This window comes from Bubalus kerabau, chromosome 11 (genome assembly GCF_029407905.1).
Source record: "Bubalus kerabau isolate K-KA32 ecotype Philippines breed swamp buffalo chromosome 11, PCC_UOA_SB_1v2, whole genome shotgun sequence".
NCBI classification, from domain to species: domain Eukaryota; kingdom Metazoa; phylum Chordata; class Mammalia; order Artiodactyla; family Bovidae; genus Bubalus; species Bubalus kerabau.
In genome coordinates this window covers 60,667,906-60,688,683 of record NC_073634.1, presented here as the reverse complement: position 1 = coordinate 60,688,683, position 20,778 = coordinate 60,667,906, and positions in this window count along the sequence as shown.

Below are 20,778 nucleotides of genomic sequence, written 5' to 3'. Positions count from 1 at the left end.
GAATCCACCTGACAATGCAGGAAACTCATTAGATATGGGTTTGATCCCTGAATCAGGAAGATCCCCTGAAGGAGGAACTAGCAACCCAATGTAGTATTCTTGCCTGGAAAATGCCATGGACAAAGGAGCCAGGCAGGATACTGTCCACGGGGTCGCAAAAAGTTGGATACAACTGATCAACTAATCATTCACACATATATTTGGATTTATTTTCTCACTTAATTTTTTTTTTCTTTGTATAACTTTGAAATTGAACTGAATTGCCCTGGAAGTCCTATCTATGCCCTGTTAGACACTTTTAATAATACTATCTCTTCAGTCAACTAAGTTCCATCATTACATAGTCATATAAATATTTTGGAATATCTTTTTCTGTAAACATATTGTGCATTATTGAGCTATGATTTGGGGAATACTAGCCACATTGGATTTTTCCAGAATAAGGACAGTTCTTATATCACATCAACAGTTAAGGAGATTGGCTGTGGTATTTCTTCTATGCTTTTAAGAATTTCAGCAAAGAACCCCATTTTAACATCTGCACTGTATGGTAAAAGTGACATTTATCTATAAACCTTTCCATGACATAGTCTTCAATGAATTTATACATGCATTTACCATGTTATTTATCTTTCAAATATATTTTATTTTACTTATTACTTCATATTCATCTGTGTTGATTCTTTTTTATACCTTTTTGGACATTATTGTGATTTTATTATAATTTATTAAATTTAATTATTTAATTCAACATGCATTCTCAAATCCCCATATTTCTTCTGAGTCAGTTTTGTATAATCCATATTTTGGATCACAATAAACTGTGTAAAATTGTTAAAGGGATGTGTCTCCTGAAAAACCCATATGCATGTCAAGAAGCAACAGTTAAATTAGACATGAAACATTGGACTGGTTCAAAATTGGGAAAGGAGTATGTCAACACTATATATTGTCATCCTGCTTGTTTAACTTATGTACAGAGTACATGATGAGAAATGCTGGGCTAGCGGAATCTAAAACTAGAGTCAAGATTGTCGGCAGATATATCAACAATCTCAGATATGCAGATGATATCACTCTAATAGCAGAAAGCTAAAAGGAACTACAGAGCCTTCTGATAAAGGTAAAAGAAGAGTGAAAAAGCTGGCTTAAAACTCAACATCCAAAAAACTAAGATCATGGCATCCAGTCCCATCACTTCATGGAAAACAGATGAGGACAAAGTGTAAACAGTAACATATTTTATTTTCTTGGACGCCTAAATCACTGAGGACAGTGACTGAAGCCCTGAAATTAAGACACTTGCTCCTTGGAAGAAAGGCTTGACAAACTTAGCATAGTAAAAATGAGAGACATCACTTTGCCAGCAAAGATTCATATAATCAAAGCTATGTTTTCTATTAGTCATGTACGGATGTGAGAGTTGGATATATAAAGAAGAGAATTGGATGTAAAGAAGGCTGAGCACTGAAGAATTGATGCTTTCAAATTGTGGTGCTATAGAAAATTAGAGAAAGTCCCTTGAACAGTAAAGAGATCAAACTAGCCTATCCTAAAGGAAATCAACACTGAATATTCATTGGAAGGACTGTTGCTTAAGCTAAAACTCCAACACTTTGGCCACTTGATGGGAAGAACCAACTCATTGAAGCTTGGAAGGATTGAGGGCAGAAGGAGAAAGAGAATGAGATGGTTGGATCGCATCACTGACTCAATGGACATAAGTTTGAGCAAACTCCAGGAGATAGTAAAGAACAGGGAAGGCTGGTGTGTTCCATCCATAGGATTGCAAAGAGTTGGATGTGACTTAGCAACTGAATAGCACAACAACAAAGAATAAAATGTAGTAAAGTGAAGTCACTCAGTCATGTCCGACTCTTTGCAACCCCAGGGACTGTAGCCTACCAGGCTTCTCCATCCATCAGATTTTCCAGGCAAGAGTACTGGAGTGGGTTGCCATTTCCTACTCCAGAATATCTTCCCAACCCAGGGATGGAACCCAGGTCTCCTGCATTGTAAGCAAGACGCTTTGCCGTCTGAGCCACCAGGGAAGTCATTAATGAGTAATTGAGTAATTAATGGAGTAATTAATCTGATTAGTGAGTTATGTGAACAATTTAATAGGTGGAACTCAGCACTATGGTATAGTTAGTTTATAGAAATTCTTACTGGGATGAATATCTCATGTTTTAGTGATACTAGAGTCATATAACTTAGACTAACGAAGGAATGAAACATGAGCACCCCAACTTAGCCCATATTGAAATTTAGTCTTCAATTTTTTTTCAAGCTGTCTGATTTCTGTCTTTCTTTCTTTGCTCAGAATTCCAGTAGAGGAGAAAAAAAAAAAAAAAAGGTTTTTTTTGGCTAAATGAATGAGGAGGAAGTGACAATATACCATTTCCAAGTCTCAGCCTGAGGAGACTTCAGATTTGCTAAATACTAATTCACTTTGCAATGCTAATCCACTGATGTGAAGAATTAACTCATTGGAAAATAACTTGGTGCTGGAAAAGATTAAAGGCAGAAGAAGGGGCCCATAGAGGATGAGATGGTTGGATGGCATCACTGACTTGATGGACATGTGTTTGAGCAAGCTCCAGGAGTTGGTGATGGACAGGGAAGACCTGTGTACTGCAATCCATGGGGTTGCAAAGAGTCAGACAAGACTGAGCGACTGAACTGAATGGAACTGAATTAACTTTGAAGCTGCTGCCCTTTCATATTGGGTCCTTGCCCAAACACACATGAGGAGGGACAGGTCTTATAGCTAATCTCAGTCAAATCTAAGTGCTTGCTGAACACATCCTGGATCAACCAATTCTCTGCTGATTGACAGACTGTTGAGAATACAGGGTAGTAGCTTCAGCCATACTGTAGTGTGAACATGATTGTGGCAATAGCTATTTTAATTGACATAAGAGGTGCTATTTAACTTAGCAATCCTAAATTCCAATATACAAAGCATGAACAAGACACTATGAAAATACATGTAATGACTGTTATTAGGCATCAAATGCTGAAATCAGATTTTACATCATTGACTATAGCATAGAGAAAATCATCTGCAGATTTTTTTTCTTTTTAGTTTTAGATAAATGCAGCAAATGCAGAAATCATAAATATATAGCTCAGATAATCAACACTGTACTGTATAAACACTTCCTCAGTCATGAAGTTAAAACTTCTAGCATCTTAACCCACTTTCCTCCAAGAAACTGCATAAAAGGATGGAACTGGAAGTTGTAATATCTCAAAAGTTTAAAATGTTTTGGAGCTCAGATTCATACACCCATAGATTCAAACACAAAAGCAACTGTTGTGAGCTTAAAAAGAATGAAGTATCTTTTTAAGCCACATTCCTAAAATGGCTTCCCCAGCAATGTTTTCAATTCCTTGTTATAAAATGGGAAAGGAAAATGTCAATTAAAGGGTATTCACTGAGTTACTACTATAATTTTGGTATGGTACCTGACAGTCCTAGACTTCTTGTATTTTAAAAAGATAACTTATAGGAATCTATACATTTTAATGGTACTAGTGCAAATTAAATCAATTAAATCATTCATTTATATTAATAAATATAGCATACAATAGTATAGAACACAAAGTGAAAATTTGTATGAAAAATAGTCCTAATGCATATGTTGATGAAATGTTATATTTCAAATTATGTGACATTTTTCAAAGTCAGGCAAAAATAAAAGATTTAAATGTCAGCAAATACATGTACTCAGTTAAATCTTTATTCAAATGAAATCATATTTCTTTACTTTCATTTTAAATAGCAGTTAATTAATATGTTCTTACCAGAATTTATAGTAAAGTAAATTTGGGAACTGACACAATCAATGTGTAGATAAGTATCTTGGAAAAAAATCAATAAAATTCTTTGTGACAATAATGTTACCCCATTAAATTTATAGCAGCTGCTTAAACAATACACATCCTCCTCCATACTTCTAAGTTTTGCTCCAGGATCTTTTTTATAGACCATATTATTTCATGGTAGAATTGTAAAGAGGCAGTTAAAATAATTTTTCTTAACATTCAGTGTACCTTCAAGAAAGGTTCTATTTTGAAGATTTCTCCAAATAATAGCTTACTTAAATATCTCAGGGACAGTTTTCTCTGGGGCACATGTAGATTTTCACCATGGGTAATTCTAAAATAGAACATTTTTACCCAAAACAGGAGCCTCCCACAGGGAAAGTTAACCTTTTAAAGATATAATCAAGGCAGTTCTATTTCCAGTTTTTTAAGGAATCTCCACACTGTTCTCCATAGTGGCTGTACTAGTTTGCATTCCCACCAACAGTGTAAAAGGATTCCCTTTTCTCCACACCCTCTCCAGCATTTATTGCTTGTAGACTTTTGGATCGCAGCCATTCTGACTGGCGCAAAACGGTACCTCATTGTGGTTTTGATTTGCATTTCTCTGATAATGAGTGAAGTTGAGCTTCTTTTCATGTGTTTGTTAGCCATCTGTATGTCTTCTTTGGAGAAATCTCTTTCCACTGCTGGACATACACACCAAGGAAACCAGAATTGAAAGAGACATGTGTACCCCAATGTTCATCACAGCACTGTTTATAATAGCCAGGACATGGAAGCAACCTAGATGTCCATCAGCAGATGAATAGATAAGAAAGCTGTGGTACATACACAATGGAGTATTACTCAGCCATTAAAAAGAATACATTTGAATCAGTTCTAATGAGGTGGATGAAACTGGAGCCTATTATACAGAGTGAAGTAAGCCAGAAAGAAAAACACCAATACAGTATACTAACACATATATATGGAATTTAGAAAGATGGTAATGATAACCCTGTAAGCAAGACAGCAAAAGGGACACAGATATATAGAACAGTCTTTTGGACTCTATGGAAGAGGGAGAGGGTGGGATGATTTGGGAGAATGGAATTGAAACATGTATAATATCATATATGAAATGAATCGCCAGTCCAGGTTCGATGCATAATACTGGATGCTTGGGGCTGGTGCACTGGGATGACCCAGAGGGATGGTACGGGGAGGGAGGAGGGAGAGGCATTCAGGATAGGGAACACATGTATACCTGTGGCGGATTCATGTTGATATATGGCAAAACCAATACAATATTGTAAAGTAATTAACCTCCAATTAAAATTTAAAAAATAAATAAAATAAAAATAAATAAATAAATAAAGATATAATCAAGATCAAGCTTGATATAGGAGGGCCACTGAGTTTTGACATCTATTTTTAAGTCATTTCCATTTTCATCTGACTTCCTCATATAAGTATATATGTATTTTTTTTTCTGTTGGAACTAGCTTACTTTATTAGCCAAAGTTTTTTTTTTTTTTTTAAGTTTCAAAATACTAAATCTTAAACCATTATTCTATACTCATGGAATATTAGAACAAACAGCCTAATCAAAACTGTCACTATTGATAAGATAGTAATACTGCAAAGATCCCACTGCTCCAGTATCTTCTCTAAATGGAGAAAAAAAGAAAAACAGACTCAATTTTACCACCTAGAAAACTTGTGTTGTACTTGACCAGCTTATTATTCTACTTATTGCCTGTTACTGGTTTGATGTCTAAAGAAACATAAAATTTATGGTTCATTTTTTACAGATATATAATACTGTATTTCTGTTTTTAATATCATAATTTATTATTCTTATTAATTTGCATGAATTGGTTAATTTTAATTTTATGTTTTTCATCTCTCAACCTAATTATTATAAATATTTATATTGATATATATTAAATCATATAATTTTCTGATATGAAACTGCAACTACATTGAAGAGCAACTACAATGAAAACATCTGTAATCCCATTATCTAAAACAAAAATATACCAAATCTATTCCTTTGAATGAGATTATAGATATATGCATAATTACATGTAGTATATATGTTTCATATACTTTCTATGTTCTGTAAATAGGTTTTAGATGTATACATATGCATATATGTACTATATATCTCTCTGCTTATATACATAGGAATGTAGTTTACAGCCATGCTGTAGTGTGAATATTTTGCACCAATAGCTATCTTAATTGAGGGCACCCCACTCCAGTACTCTTGCCTGGAAAATCCCATGGACGGAGGAGCCTGGTAGGCTGCAGTCCATGGGGTCGCTAAAAGTTGCACACGACTGAACGACTTCACTTTCACTTTTCACTTTCATGCATTGAAGAAGGAAAGGACAACCCACTCCAGTGTTCTTACCTGGAGAATACCAGGGACAGGGGAGCCTGGTGGGCTGCTGTCTATGGGGTCGCACAGAGTCAGACACGACTGATGTGACTTAGCAGCAGCAATCATATAAAAAAAATAATTTACATAAATATTTCTCAATGGTTTTATAGAATTTTATGTTTTTCTAGTTATGAAATACTGTTGTTTTATTACTTCCTAGATATAGAATCATTGAATCAAATTTTGTACAAAATCTTTAAATATATGCTATACTTTTAGAAAGAGAAGTAAACACCTTGCAAGGATCCTTAGCATGAAGAGGTTTAAGTTCAAGATGAAGCTTAGATGTCTAACTTTATTAACTTAATTGATTAACTTAATTGATTGCCAGTGAATTAAATCATAGACTGTATTACAGTAATATGTTTATCATGCATCAAATTATACACTCTGGCAACAAATATAGAGAAATATAATTACAGATAATAATATTACAGTATCTGTAAAATGATCTATAGGATAATATAGCAGTCACATTTTAAAACATAAATTCAGAGTATATACATAAAAAGATCTATCAACAAATGGAAAGATACGCAATTTTAATCATTTTTAAAATAATACATTTTAAAAGTAATTATAGTGTTTTTGTCTATCCAGAGGGCTAAAGCACTAATCTGGTTAAACTGAGTAAAAAATAAATTGGTAAACAAGTAATTTCAAAACTCTTTGTGGTAATGGATGTGAATATGGCCTCACTGGAGGGTATGGGGCCAATTCCTTTAACAGTGCACATGCCCTTTGACACAGAAGTTACACGTCTGGGAATACATCTTGATACAGATTGCATGTGAACATCAAGTCATGAAACAATAGATTGAATGCTCTTTTCTTTCACGTTTTCCTTTTTTCTGTACCATGTTGTGATATCCCAGTATCCTAAAACCAGCTGTTTCACAGCTTGGCCTAAACATGCTAAGAAATTGTGGAACTAACTTTGCTAGGACAGTCTTTTCCTTTCTGGTCTTTATAAGAAAATGTTCTATACATCAGTGTCTCTTTTGCTGTATGAAACGAGTTGCCAGTTCAGGTTCCATGCAAGATACTGGATGCTTGGGGCTGGTGCACTGGGACGACCCAGAGGGATGGAATGGGGAGGGAGGAGGGAGGAGGGTTCAGGATGGGGAACACATGTATACCTGTGGCGGATTCATTTTGATATTTGGCAAAACTAATACAATTATGTAAAGTTTAAAAATAAAAAAAAAAGATCATAATAAAAAAAAAAGAACATAGGAAAAAAAAAAAGAAAGAAAATGTTAAGATTCTGTTGACTGGTTCAGGAGGCCAGTGATGAGAATAATTTAAGAAAAAATTTGAGAAGACTTCAGTACCCTGCTACATTCTGTCCTTGCATCTGTGAGAGAAGGGAATACTTATCTTTCTCAAGCTTAGTGATGAGGCTTTCAACAACCTGCTATGGCTGCTGGATATGTTTATTGTGCAATTGAAGGAACATGGTGTCCACTGCCTGAATTACACCTACAGAAGTTTACAGAAACCCCTGCCTGTGGCAAAGCAGAGACAGGGGTGTGTTGGGATTGCAATTCCGAAAGTGTTCAAGTTTCCAGTGAAGCAGATAATAACTCCATAATAAGTACTTCAGGAATTCTGAGATCATATTTACAAAGGGATGCTCTGATGGAAACTCCAAAGTGAGGAGATGGCACTGGCCATGATAAATATATTACAGATAAAATCCATGATAGCCAAGAAAGAATCAGCACTGGATTCTGCCATATGCAGAGGTCAATAGTTCAGATTAAAATTTTGCCAGATAAAATTCTTACTTTTTTTCCTACCAGTAGATAAAATATTTCTGATGCTCTTTCTTCTTTGCTCAACATCCCAAATTTAAAAGACCCCCAAACTGCAGTTATTAAATGGAAAAGTCAGCAGAAAAAAAAGTTTACCTTTTTTTGTCCACTTCACTGCAGTTACCTAGTTGAGGCGTTCACAAACTGGAGAAGAAAAGCAATTGTTTATTACACGAAAATTAATTACATTGATTTTACATTTGTTAGGATGTCTTGCCTTAAGTGATTGAGAGATATTTTATTATGTGAGCATTACTGACTAACTATAGGACCTGCACAAGTATTTACATATCATAGAGAAGTTTGGAACTCACATCACACACATGAAGGTGTGGTCAGCAAGAAAGAATGAAGTTCAGCTCATTTAGTAAACTAGATTGAGATTTCTATAAATATTTACGTTGAAGCTACAGTCCACGGGGGTCACAAAACATCGGACATGACTGAGCAACACATTTGTATTTACAAAAGATAGATTAAAACCTTAGCAGAAAATTGGTTAATGAAAGTACAGTATACATTTAAAATGGAATGCAATTAATTCATCAGAAAATATGCTAGATTTTACTTGGGGTAATTTAAAACAATGCAGAAGATAGATTCTTAAATGGAGGAACATAGACATAACTTCAGAGCATTGTTAATTATAATAAGTTCTTCATTCCAGAATTTTAACTAGATGTTCCTGAAACTGCTTGTACAAATTAGTTTCTTTAGGCATTAACGTTTGTTTCTTCATCAGGTTGATTTGTATTGTTAGAGATGATTTCATTTTAATAGCTTTCAAACTGTGCCAGTGAGCTGTTATTATATTGCATTAACAAAAACCTTATATATTTTAGTTGCTTTCAAAAACAAAGGTTTATTTTTTGTTCCTCTAACATATCCTGATGGCGCACCTGAAGTTCTCTTTATTTGAGGACAAAAAACAAACTTAGGTTGGGAAAATTTGGCCTCATGAGCAATAAGAGCCATGCTTCTTTTTAGAAGTGATAGGTATATATCACTCTTGTTCAGATTCCACTGGAAAAAGCAAGATACACAGGAAATTCTGATATTTATAGAGCAAAGAAGTGCAATACTCTTACTGGGAGAGGAAGTAAATACTTAGACAACCAACAATAAGTTAACCTACCAAATGATTAACAGTACTTTTTCCTTTTAATACAATACCATAAAATCAGGACTAAATTATTGAGGATTGTTTTTTACAACACAACAATACCTGATTTTAAATTGAAGATATTTTCACACATATAGTAAATTGAAGAAATTTAACAGCTAACACATATATATGCAACACCTAGATTCTATCATGATTTTTCTTCAAAACTTGTTTTAGTTACTTTTTGAGGTCTAGAAAGACTTTTTCATTTATAAGTAAACAAGACAGGCATTATTAAGCTCATTTTGCAAATAAGGAAACTGAGGTTTAGAGTCACTTACCAGGTCCACTTACTAGTTCAGTGCAGGTTTCCATTTCTTGACCTTAGTTGTACAAGCTTTTCATCTAGGAATCCTTAAAAAAACTCATACTTGGATCCCATCCCCGAGACTGATTATATATATAATATTTAAATTATATAAAGTAATATTTATTTTTGTTCAGTCACTAAGTCATGTCTGACTCTTTGCAACCCCATAGACTGCAGTACATCAGGCTTCCCTGTCCTTCACTATCTGGGAGCAGAGTTTGTTCAAATTCATGTCCATCGAGTTGGTGATGCCATCCAACCATCTCATCCTCTGTTGCCCCCTTCTCCTCATGCCTTCAATCTTCCCCAGCATCAACTTTTCCAATGAGCTGGCTCTTCACATCAGGTGGCCAAAGTACTGGAATTTCACCTTAAGCAACAGCCCTTCCAGTGAATATTCAGGGTTGATCTCCTTTAGGATGGACTGATTTGATCTCCTTGCTGTCCATGAGATTCTCAAGAATCTTTTCCAGTATCACAATTTGAAAGCATGAGTTCTTTGGCACTCAGCCTTCTTTATGAAACAACTCTTATATCCATACATGACTACAGGAAAAATCATAGCTTTAGTTAGGTGGATCTTTGTTGCCAAAGTGATGTCTCTACTTTTTAATATACTGTCTAGGTTTATCATAGTTTAATATATTTAATAAAATATCATGTAGTTATATATTAAAATAATATATATCATATAAAATATATGCACATAAATATAAAGTCATTATTATTGTAATAAAATATTGCAAAACTTATCATCTTAACCATTTTTAAGTATACGATTTAGTAGTGTCTAGTATATTCACATTGTTGTAAAACAGATCTTCGAAACTTTTCATCTAGCAAATATGAAACTATACCTATTAAAAAACTGTTTCTGAATTCCCCTTCCACTAACACCTGGTAACCATCATTTTACTTTCTATTTCTATGACTTTATTTTCAAAACCTTCTGCAAATGCAATTATAGTATTTGCCTTTTTGTGACTGGCTTATTTTAGTTGCCATAATGCCCTCAGATTCACTGTGTTGTAGGATATGACAGTGTTTTATTCCCTTTTAAGGCTTAATAATCTGTTGTATTATACACTACATTTTGTTTATTCATTTATCTGTTGACAGAATTAGACTGTTTTCACCTTTTGGGTGTTATGAATAGTGATGCTATCTATGATCATTGTACAAGTATTTCTGAGTGCAGCACTTTTGTTTCCTTGATTTTTTTAAATTATTTTCCTATTCTCTATTTCATTTATCCCTGTTCCAATCTTTATTTCCTTTCTTTTGCTAGCTTTGGATTGAGTCTAATAGTTTTTATTCTAGTTTCATAATGTGCAATTTTAGGTGGTTTATTTTGGGTCATTCATTTTTAAATGTATATATTTATTGATATAAATTTCCCTCATAGCACATATTTCACTGCATTACACAAATTTTGGTATGAGGTGTTTTTTTATTTCATTTGTGATTTCATTTCATTTTTGATTTCAAGGCATTTCCTAACATCCTTGGAGACTTCATTTTTGACATTCTGGAAATTTAAGAGTGTAATGAGTTTCCAAATATTTGTAGATTTTTTTTTAATTTTTAATTTTATTTTATTTTTAAACTTTACATAATTGTATTAGTTTTGCCAAATATCAAAATGAATCCGCCACAGGTATACATGTGTTCCCCATCCTGAACCCTCCTCCCTCCTCCCTCTCCATACCATCCCTCTGGGTCATCCCAGTGCACCAGCCCCAAGCATCCAGTATCGTGCATCGAACCACGACTAGCACTCGTTTCATACATGATATTTTACATGTTTCAATAGATTTTTTTACTTTTCTATCTACTATTGAATTTTAGTTTCATTTAATTGTGATTAGAAATGATTTGTATGATTTCAATCTTCTTGAATTCTTTTATGAATTCAAAAATTTGTCTACAGTTTGCTCAAGATCTCTATTTCCTTATTGATTTAATGTCTGGTTATTTTACCCATTATTAAAATAGAGGCATTATTATGTTCCTATCTCTTATCTATTCAATTCTGTCAGTGTGCTTCATATATTACAGAGCTCTGATGATTGAGGCATAAACATATATAATTTTTATATTTTCTTGGTAAATTGGCCCTTTTATCATTGTATAATGTTGCTCAAAAACTCTTATAACAATTTTTGACTTCAGTCTATTTGTTTAGACATCCCCCTGTTCTTTTAATTATCATTTGCACAGGTTATCTTTTTCTTCATTTCACTTTCAGCCTTTGTGTGTCCTTAAATCTAGAATGAGTTTCTTGTAAATAGCATGCACTTGGATCAGTTCAGGTCATTCAGTTGCTTAGTATTATCCAACTCTTTGCTAACCCATGATCTGCGGCATGCCAGGCTTCCCTGTCCATCACCAACTCCCGGAATTTACTCAAACTCATGTCCATTGAGTCGGTGATGCCATCCAACCATCTCATCCTCTGTTGTCCCCTTCTCTTACTGCCTTCAATCTTTCCCAGCATCAGGGTCTTTTCAAATGAGTCAGTTCTTCACAGTAGGTGGCCAAAGTATTGGAGTTTCAGCTTTAGCATCAGTCCTTCCAATGAAGATTCAGGACTGATTTCCTTTAGGATGGACTGGTTGGATCTCCTTGCAGTCCAAGGGACTCTCAAGAGTCTTCTCCAACACCACGTTTCAAAAGTATTAATTCTTTGGCATTCAGCTTTCTTTATAGTCCAAATCTCACATCCATACACGACTACTGGAAAAACCATAGCTTTGACTAGATGGACCTTTGTTGGCAAAGTAATGTCTCTGCTTTTGAATATGCTGTCTAAGTTGGTCATAACTTTTCTTCCAAGGAGTAAGCATCTTTTAATTTCATGGCTGCAATCACCATCTGCAGTGATTTTGAGCCACCCCAAAATAACGTCTCTCACTGTTTCCATTGTTTCCCCATCTACTTGCCTTGAAGTGATGGGACCAGATGGCATGATCTTAGTTTTCTAAATATTGAGTTTTAAGCCAATTTTTTCCGTCTCCATTTTCACCTTCATCAAGAGGCTCTGTAGTCATTCTTCATTTTCTGCCATAAGGGCGGTGTCATCGGCATATCTGAGGTTATTGATATTTCTCCCAGCAATCTTGATTCCAGCTTGTGTTTCATCCAGCCCAGCGTTTCTCATGATATATTTTGCGTATAAGTTAAATAAGCAGAGTGACAATACATAGCCTTGATATACTCCTTTCACAGTTTGGAACCAGTATATTGTTCCATTTCCAGTTCTAACTGTTGCTTCTTGATCTGCATACAGATTTCTAGGAGTCATATCAGGTGGTCTGATATTCCCATCTCTTTAAGAATTTTCCACAGTGTGTTGTGATCCACACAGTTAAAGGCTTTGGCATAGTCAATAAAGCAGAAGTAGATATTTTTCTGGAACTCTCTCACTTTTTTGATGATCCATTGGATGTTGGCAATTTGATTTCTGGTTCCTCTGCCTTTTCTAAATCCAGCTTGAATTCACAGTTCACAGTTCTCCTCCTGTGAACAGGAGGTTCACAGTTCACATACTTTTGAAGCCTGGCTTGGAGAATTTTGAGCATTATTTTGTTAGAATGTGAGATGAGTGCAAGTGTGCAGTAGTTTGAGCATTTTTTGGCATTGCCTTTCTTTGGGATTGGAATGAAAACTTAGGTGAAAGATGACGCTGTGAAAGTGATGTAGTTAGATGCTATCTTCTTTTATCTATTCAGTCACTGTATATTTTTTATTGGTAAGATTAATACATTTATATAAAATGTAATTATAGATAAAGTAATTACTATTTCCATTTTATTAGTCATTTATGCTATGTCATATAGAATTTTTGTCCATTTTCTCTCTTACTGCTTTCCTTTATGATTTCACTGATTTGTTTTTCTCATAATAAACTTCAAGCCCTTCTCATTTATTTCTGTGTGTATTCCATAGGTACTTTTACTGTGGTTTCCATTGTAACTACACATATCTTAAATTTATAAATCTATTAAAATTGATTTTGTACAAAAATCTCTAGATTTTCACCCTCCCACCCACCTGGTTTTGGGTTATTGAAGTGACTAATTGCATCTTTATACATTCTTTACCCACTAACATGAATTTATAATTTATGTGTTAGCATTTAGCATCTATACAACAAAATTGCAATATTATAGGTTACTGCATTTGCCCACTTCTTCATCTTTCCTGGAGGACTTCTTTCTCTGCCTTGTATTCCTAGTTAGATCCTTTTATTTCAACTTTAAGGACCTCCTTTAACATTTCTTGTAGAGTAGGTCTAGTGGTAATGAATTGCCTCAACTTTTGTTTACCTGGGATAATCTCAATTTCTAATTCATTTTTAAAGACAGGTTTTCCAGATACAGTATTATTTGTTGATAACATTTTTATTCTTTTATTGCTTTGAACATATTCCATTCCCTTCTGATCAGCAAGGATTCTGCTGAGCAAACCATTGGTCTCTAAAGTTCTCACAGACCTATTCTGACCTGTATATTTTTATTATCTCAGTGTCTCCATGGAGAAAGGAGGACTGAAGTTTCCTAGTCCTCCATTTATCACTTTGACTACTTTGAGATGTGTCATTCTCATTACTCAGCATATTGGAGTGAGTGCTGTAATGTGCCATCTACTTCTTTTCAGACCCATTCCTCCAGTTTCTGGGAGTGTTGGCTACTCGTTGCTCAGAATGGAGTATCTTCCTGGGAATTGCCATAGGGAGATACCTTATGCCAGTTTACTCTTGCTAGAAGCAGCCAACCTCCAGTGACTATTTCCTTTGGTAGTTCTAAGACTTTACTGGTAGGTCAGGGGGAGTAATTTTGATTATCTATATGAGTTTTAGAGCTCCTTATAGAATCATCTGAAGCTGAACTGTTCTCCTCTTTCTCAGTCTTGCTTCTCTTGTTCTCTCACTGATGTTAATAAGAGCACTCCTCAACTTACTGTATGTAAATTTGTGTCTCAGTCTTTCCCAGGAAATCTGGCTCAAATAATTAAAATACATTTCTGTCTCTACCAAAATATATCTAACTTACTTTTTATGAAACTGCAAATGTCACTAAATTATTTTTTGTAGTTATGTTTGTGCATATATGTATACGTGCATGTATGTATATTGGATCTTCTATGTAGCTCAGTAGGTAAAGAATCTGCCTGCAATGCAGGAGACCCAGGTTCCACACCTGGGTTTGAAAGAACCTCTGGAGAAAGGAATGGCAATCTTCTCCAGTATTCTTGCCTGCAGAACCCATGGACAGAGGAGCCTTGTGGGCCACAGTCCATGGGCTTGAAAAGAGTCAGACAAAACTGAGGGACTAACACCACACTACTATGTATGTATATTATGTGTACTGTACACCACATAGAAATGCCTTTTATCTCTGATTAATCTAAGAATGAATCAGAACTCAGAGATGGACTAAAGAGCCTCTTGATGAAGGAGAAAGAGGACAGTAAAAAGCTGACTTAACACTCAGCATTCAGAAAACCAAGATCATGGCATCCGGTCCCATTAGTTCATGGCAAATTGATGGGGAAAAAAATGAAAACAGTGTCAGACTTTATTTTCTTGGGCTTCAAAATCACTGTGGATGGTCACTAAAGGCACAAAATTAAAAGACATTTGTCCCTTGTAAGAAAATCATGACAAACCTAGACAGTGTATTAAAAAGCAGAGACATCACTCTGTCGACAAAGATCCATATAGTCAAAACTATGGTTTTTCCAAAGTCATGTACAGATGTGAGAGTTGGATCCTAAAGAAAGCTGACCACCAAAGAATAGATGCTTTTGAACTGTGGTGCTGAAGAAGACTCTTGAGAGTCCCTTGGACAACAAGGAAATCAAACAAGTCAATGCTAAAGGAAATCAACCCTGAATATTAATTGAAAGGACTTATACTTAAGCCCCAATACTTTGGCCACCTGATGCAGAAAGCCTACTCATCAGGGAAAAGACCCTGATGCTGGGAAAGACTAGGAAAAGAGGAGAAAGGGGTGACAGAGTTGGATGGTATCATCAACTCAATGAACATGAGTTTGAGCAAACTCTAAGATATAGCAAAGGACAAGGAAGCCTGGGGTGCTGTAGTCCATGGGGTCACAAAGAGTTGGACATGACTGAGTGACTTGAGAAACCCATGAACAGTATGAAAAGGCAAAATGTTAGGATACTGAAAGAGGAACTCCCCAGGTTGGTAGGTGCCCAATATGCTACTGGAGATCAGTGGAGAAACAACTCCAGAAAGAATGAAGGGATGGAGTCAAAGAAAAAAAGAAAAAAACACCCATTTGTGGATGTGACTGGTGATAGAAGCAAGGTCCAATGCTGTAAAGAGCAATATTGCATAGGAATCTGAAATATTAGGTCCATGAATCAAGGCAAATTGGAAGTGGTCAAACATGAGATGGCAAGAGTGAATATCAACATTCTAGGAATCAACAAACTAAAGTGGACTGGAATGGGTGAATTTAACTCAGATGACCATTATATCTACTACTGTGAACAGGAATCCCTTAGAAGAAATGCAGTAGCTATCATATTTGACAAAAAAGTTCAAACTTCAGTACTTGGATGCAATCTCAAAAACAACAGAATGGTCTCTGTTCATTTCCAAGGCAAACCATTCAATATCATAGTGATCCAAGCCTATGTCCCAATGAGCAATGCTGAAGAAGCTGAAACTGAATGGTTCTATGAAGACCTACAAGACCTTTTAGAACTAATACACAAAAAAGATGTCCTTTTCATTATAGGGGACTGGAATGCAAAAGTAGGAAGTCAAGAAACACCTGGAGTAACAGGCAAATTTGGCCTTGGAATACGGAATGAAGCAGGGCAAAGACTAATAGAGTTTTGCTAAGAGAACGCACTGGTCATAGCAAACACCCTCTTCCAACAACACAGGAGAAGACTCTACACATGGACATCACCAAATAGTCAACACCAAAATCAGATGGATTATATTTTTCACAGGCAAAGATGGAGGAGCTCTATACAGTCAGCAAAAAAAAAAGACTGGGAGCTGACTTTGGGCCAGATCATGAACTCATTATTGGCAAATTCAGATTGAAATTGAAGAAAGTAGGGAAAACCACTACACCATTCAGTTATGACCTAAATCAAATCCCTTATCGTTATACAGTGGAAGTGAGAAATAGATTTAAAGGACTGGATCTGATAGATAGACTGCCTGATGAACTAAGGAATGAGGTTCGTGACATTGTACAGGAGACAGGGATCAAGACCATCCCCATGGAAAAGAAATGCAAAAAAGCAAAATGGCTATCTGAGGAGGCCTTACAAATAGCTGTGAAAAGAAAGGAAGTGAAAAGCAAAGGAGAAAAGGAAAGATATAAGCATCTGAATGCAGAGTTCCAAAGAGCAAGAAGAGATAAGAAAGTCTTCCTCAGTGATCAATGCAAAGTAGTAGAGGAAAACAGCAGAATGGGAAAGGCTAGAGATCTCTTCAAGAAAATTAGAGATACCAAGGGAACATTTCATGCAAAGATGGGCTCAATAAAGGACAGAAATGGTATGGACCTAATAGAAGCAGAAGATATTAAGAAAAGGTGGCAAGAATACACAGAAGAACTCTACAAAAAAGATCTCATGACCCAGATAATCATGGTGATGTGATCACTCACCTAGAGCCAGACATCCTGGAATGTGAAGTCAAATGGGCCTTAGAAAGCATCACTACGAACAAAGCTAGTGGAGGTGATGGAATTCCAGTTGAGCTCTTTCAAATCCTGAAGGATGATGCTGAGAAAGTGCTGCACTCAATATGCCAGCAAAGACTCAGCAGTGGCCACAGGACTGGAAAAGGTCAGTTTTCACTCCAATCCCAAAGAAAGGCAATGCCAAAGAACGCTCAAACTATTGCACAATTGTACTCATCTCACACGCTAGTAAAGTAATGCTATAAATTATCCAAGCCAGGCTTCAGCAATACGTGAATTGTGAACTTCCAGATGTTCAAGCTGGTTTTAGAAAAGGCAGAGGAACCAGAGATCAAATTGCCAACATCCTCTGGATCAGCGAAACAGCAAGAGAGTTCCAGAAAAACATTTATTTCTGCTTTATTGACTATGGCAAAGCCTTTGACTGTGTGGATCACAATAAACTGTGGAAAGTTCTGAAAGAGATGGGAATATCAGACCCCTGACCTGCCTCTTGAGAAATCTATATGCAGGTCAGGAAGCAACAGTTAGAGCTGGACATGGAAAAACAGACTGGTTCCAAATAGGAAAAGGAGTACGTCAAGGCTGTATATTGTCACCCTGTTTATTTAACTTCTATGCAGAGTACATCATGAGAAATGTTGGGCAGGAAGAAGCACAAGCTGGAATCAAGATTGCTGGGAGAAATATCAATAACCTCAGATATGTAGATGACACCACCCTTATGGCAGAAAGTGAAGAGGAGTTAAAAAGCCTCTTGATGAAAGTGAAAGAGGATAGTGAAAAAGTTGGCTTAAAGCTCAACATTCCGAAAACGAAGATCATGGCATCTGGTCCCATCACTTCATGGGAAATAGATGGGGAAACAAACAGTGTCAGACTTTATTTATTATTGTTATTATTTTTTGTTTGTTTGCTTTGGACTCCAAAATCACTGCAGATGGTGACTGCAGCCGTGAAATAAAAGACGCTTACTCCTTGGAAAGAAAGTTATGACCAACCTAAATAGCATATGCAAAAGCAGAGACATTACTTTGCCAACAAAGGTCCGTCTAGTCAAGGTTATGGTTTTTCCAGTGGTCACATATGGATGTGAGAGTTGGACTGTGAAGAAAGCTGAGTGTCAAAGAACTGATGCTTTTGAACTGTGGTGTTGGAGAAGACTCTTGAGAGTCCCTTGGACTGCAAGGAGATCCAATCAGTCCATTGTGAAGGAGATAAGCCCTGGGATTTCTTTGGAAGGAATGATGCTGAAGCTGAAACTCCAGTACTTTGGCCACCTCATGCGAAGAGTTGACTCATTGGAAAAGACTCTGATGTTGGGAGGCATTGGAGGCAGGAGGAGAAAGGGATGACAGAAGGTGAAATGGCTGGATGGCATCACCGACTCGATGGACATGAGTTGAGTGAACTTCGTGAGTTGGTGATGGACAGGGAGGCCTGGTGTGGTGCAATTCATGGGGTTGTAGAGTCTACTGAGTGACTGAACTGAACTGAACTGGTAGCTCAGGTGGTAAAGAGTCTGCCTGCAGTGCAGGAGACCAGGGTTTGATCCCCAGGTGGGGAAGATCCCCTGGAGAAAGGATGGAGAAGCCTGGAAGGTTACAGTCCATGGGGTCGCAGAGTCAGACACAACTGAGCGTCTTCACTTTCAGTTTCAGGTATCTTTTAGAAGATGCCTTTAAATAATGAATATACAATTTATTAAAGATATAAGATATCTCTCCTTTATCAATGTTATCTCTGTGTTTAACTGTAAACATCATAAAGTTTAATTCCTGAAACCAGCCCCATGGGAATAGCATTTGTTTCTGCAATACTATTTTCAAGATTACAAACATATCAACTTGTTCAAAAGTATGATGAACAAGAAATCAGGCAAAAATACAAATTGTTATTAGAATATTCATTTTAAAAATACTTATTAATAATTTAACACCACATGCAATTCAGTATTAAAATACCATACTGTAATTAAATTAACACTGTTTACATTTTCAGTATTTAAAGCCTGAAATTGCAAGCAGTAACCATAAAATAAAGTGATAAATAATGATAATAACTGATTACCCACCAAAATGGAATGAAACCATAGTAATAATCACAGCTTTTATTGACATCAGCTCCTTTATATCATTCCAAATGACTGCATAATTCTACAAAGATTATTTTTATTACCAACAAAACTTTTGGTTACATCCATTAAATAAATCAAGCACTAAGTTTTTCCACTACTTAAGTAAGAGCACTATCTTTTTATCATTTCTGTTTTGTAAACTATCCATGAAGCAGTGCCATTTCATACATTTTATTGCCTGTGTCATAGATTACACATGATAATGTAATTGACGACCCCCTTCAAATTGTAGAATTTGAAGTCTTCCAAAATAAATGCATGAAGGTATAAATTTAACTGGTCAATTACAAAACAGTCATTATCAAATAAAGTAAAATTTCCTGTTTATTCCTTTTCATTTACCCACTGTGTTGCATTTTTAATTCTGGAAAGGCAAACAGAAAGATTATAGAAACTTCCTAGAAGCTAGGAAAGTATGAAATAAAGCTGGTTGGATATATGATTTATGAAAAATAATGGCTAATAAATAAAACAAAGACTAAAATTATCAAATAAAATTAAAAATTTCATTTTTCAAAGCACAACTTAAGAAAATGAAGTCAAGGAAAATAGTGAGAGAGTGGTAATACTCATACAATACATAAACAGTAAAGAATCTGTCCGCTATATAAGAGGGTATGTGTGTACCTATATTAAGCATGTTTATTTCAATTAAAAAAATCACAGAATACTAAGTAAGAAAATTATGAAAATATTTTATAAAAGAGAATCCCCAATGTTAATTAATTATTTGAAAAATTCATAAATATTAACAGAAGTCAGATAAATGCAACGTACACTGTAATGAGCTATCACATACATCTAGGGAGTGATTAAAAATGACATATTGACACTTTTAGGGTTATCGAAAAGGAGAGGAATAGGGGCTCACAACTGCACATGAGAATGCAAATGGAAGACTATTTGGGAAAATTTTCTACATCATCAATAATTGTTGGAAAGATACATATCTTTTGATTTTTATCCCTCTCCCAAGTATAAAGTAAAAAGCATTGTGTTCATATGTGTGCCAAAAATAGAAACAAGCTGTTCATAATGGTATTATTACTAAATAGTTCTTTGTTGTTGTTTCTGTTCAGTCACTCAGTTCTTTGTGACCTCAAGGACAGAGGCCTACCAGATTTCATGTCCTTCACTATTTCCTGCAGTTTGCTCAAACTTATGTCCATTGAGTTGATAATGATATCCAACCATCTCATTCTCTATCACCCCCTTCTCCTCCTGACCTCAATCTTTCCCAGCGTCAAGGTCTTTTCCAATGAGTCAGCTATTTACATTAGACGAACAAAGTTTTGGAGCTTAGCTTCAGTATCAGTCCTTCCAATGAATATTCAGAGTTGATTGTCATTAAGATTGACTGGTTTGACCTCATTGCTGTCCAAGGGGC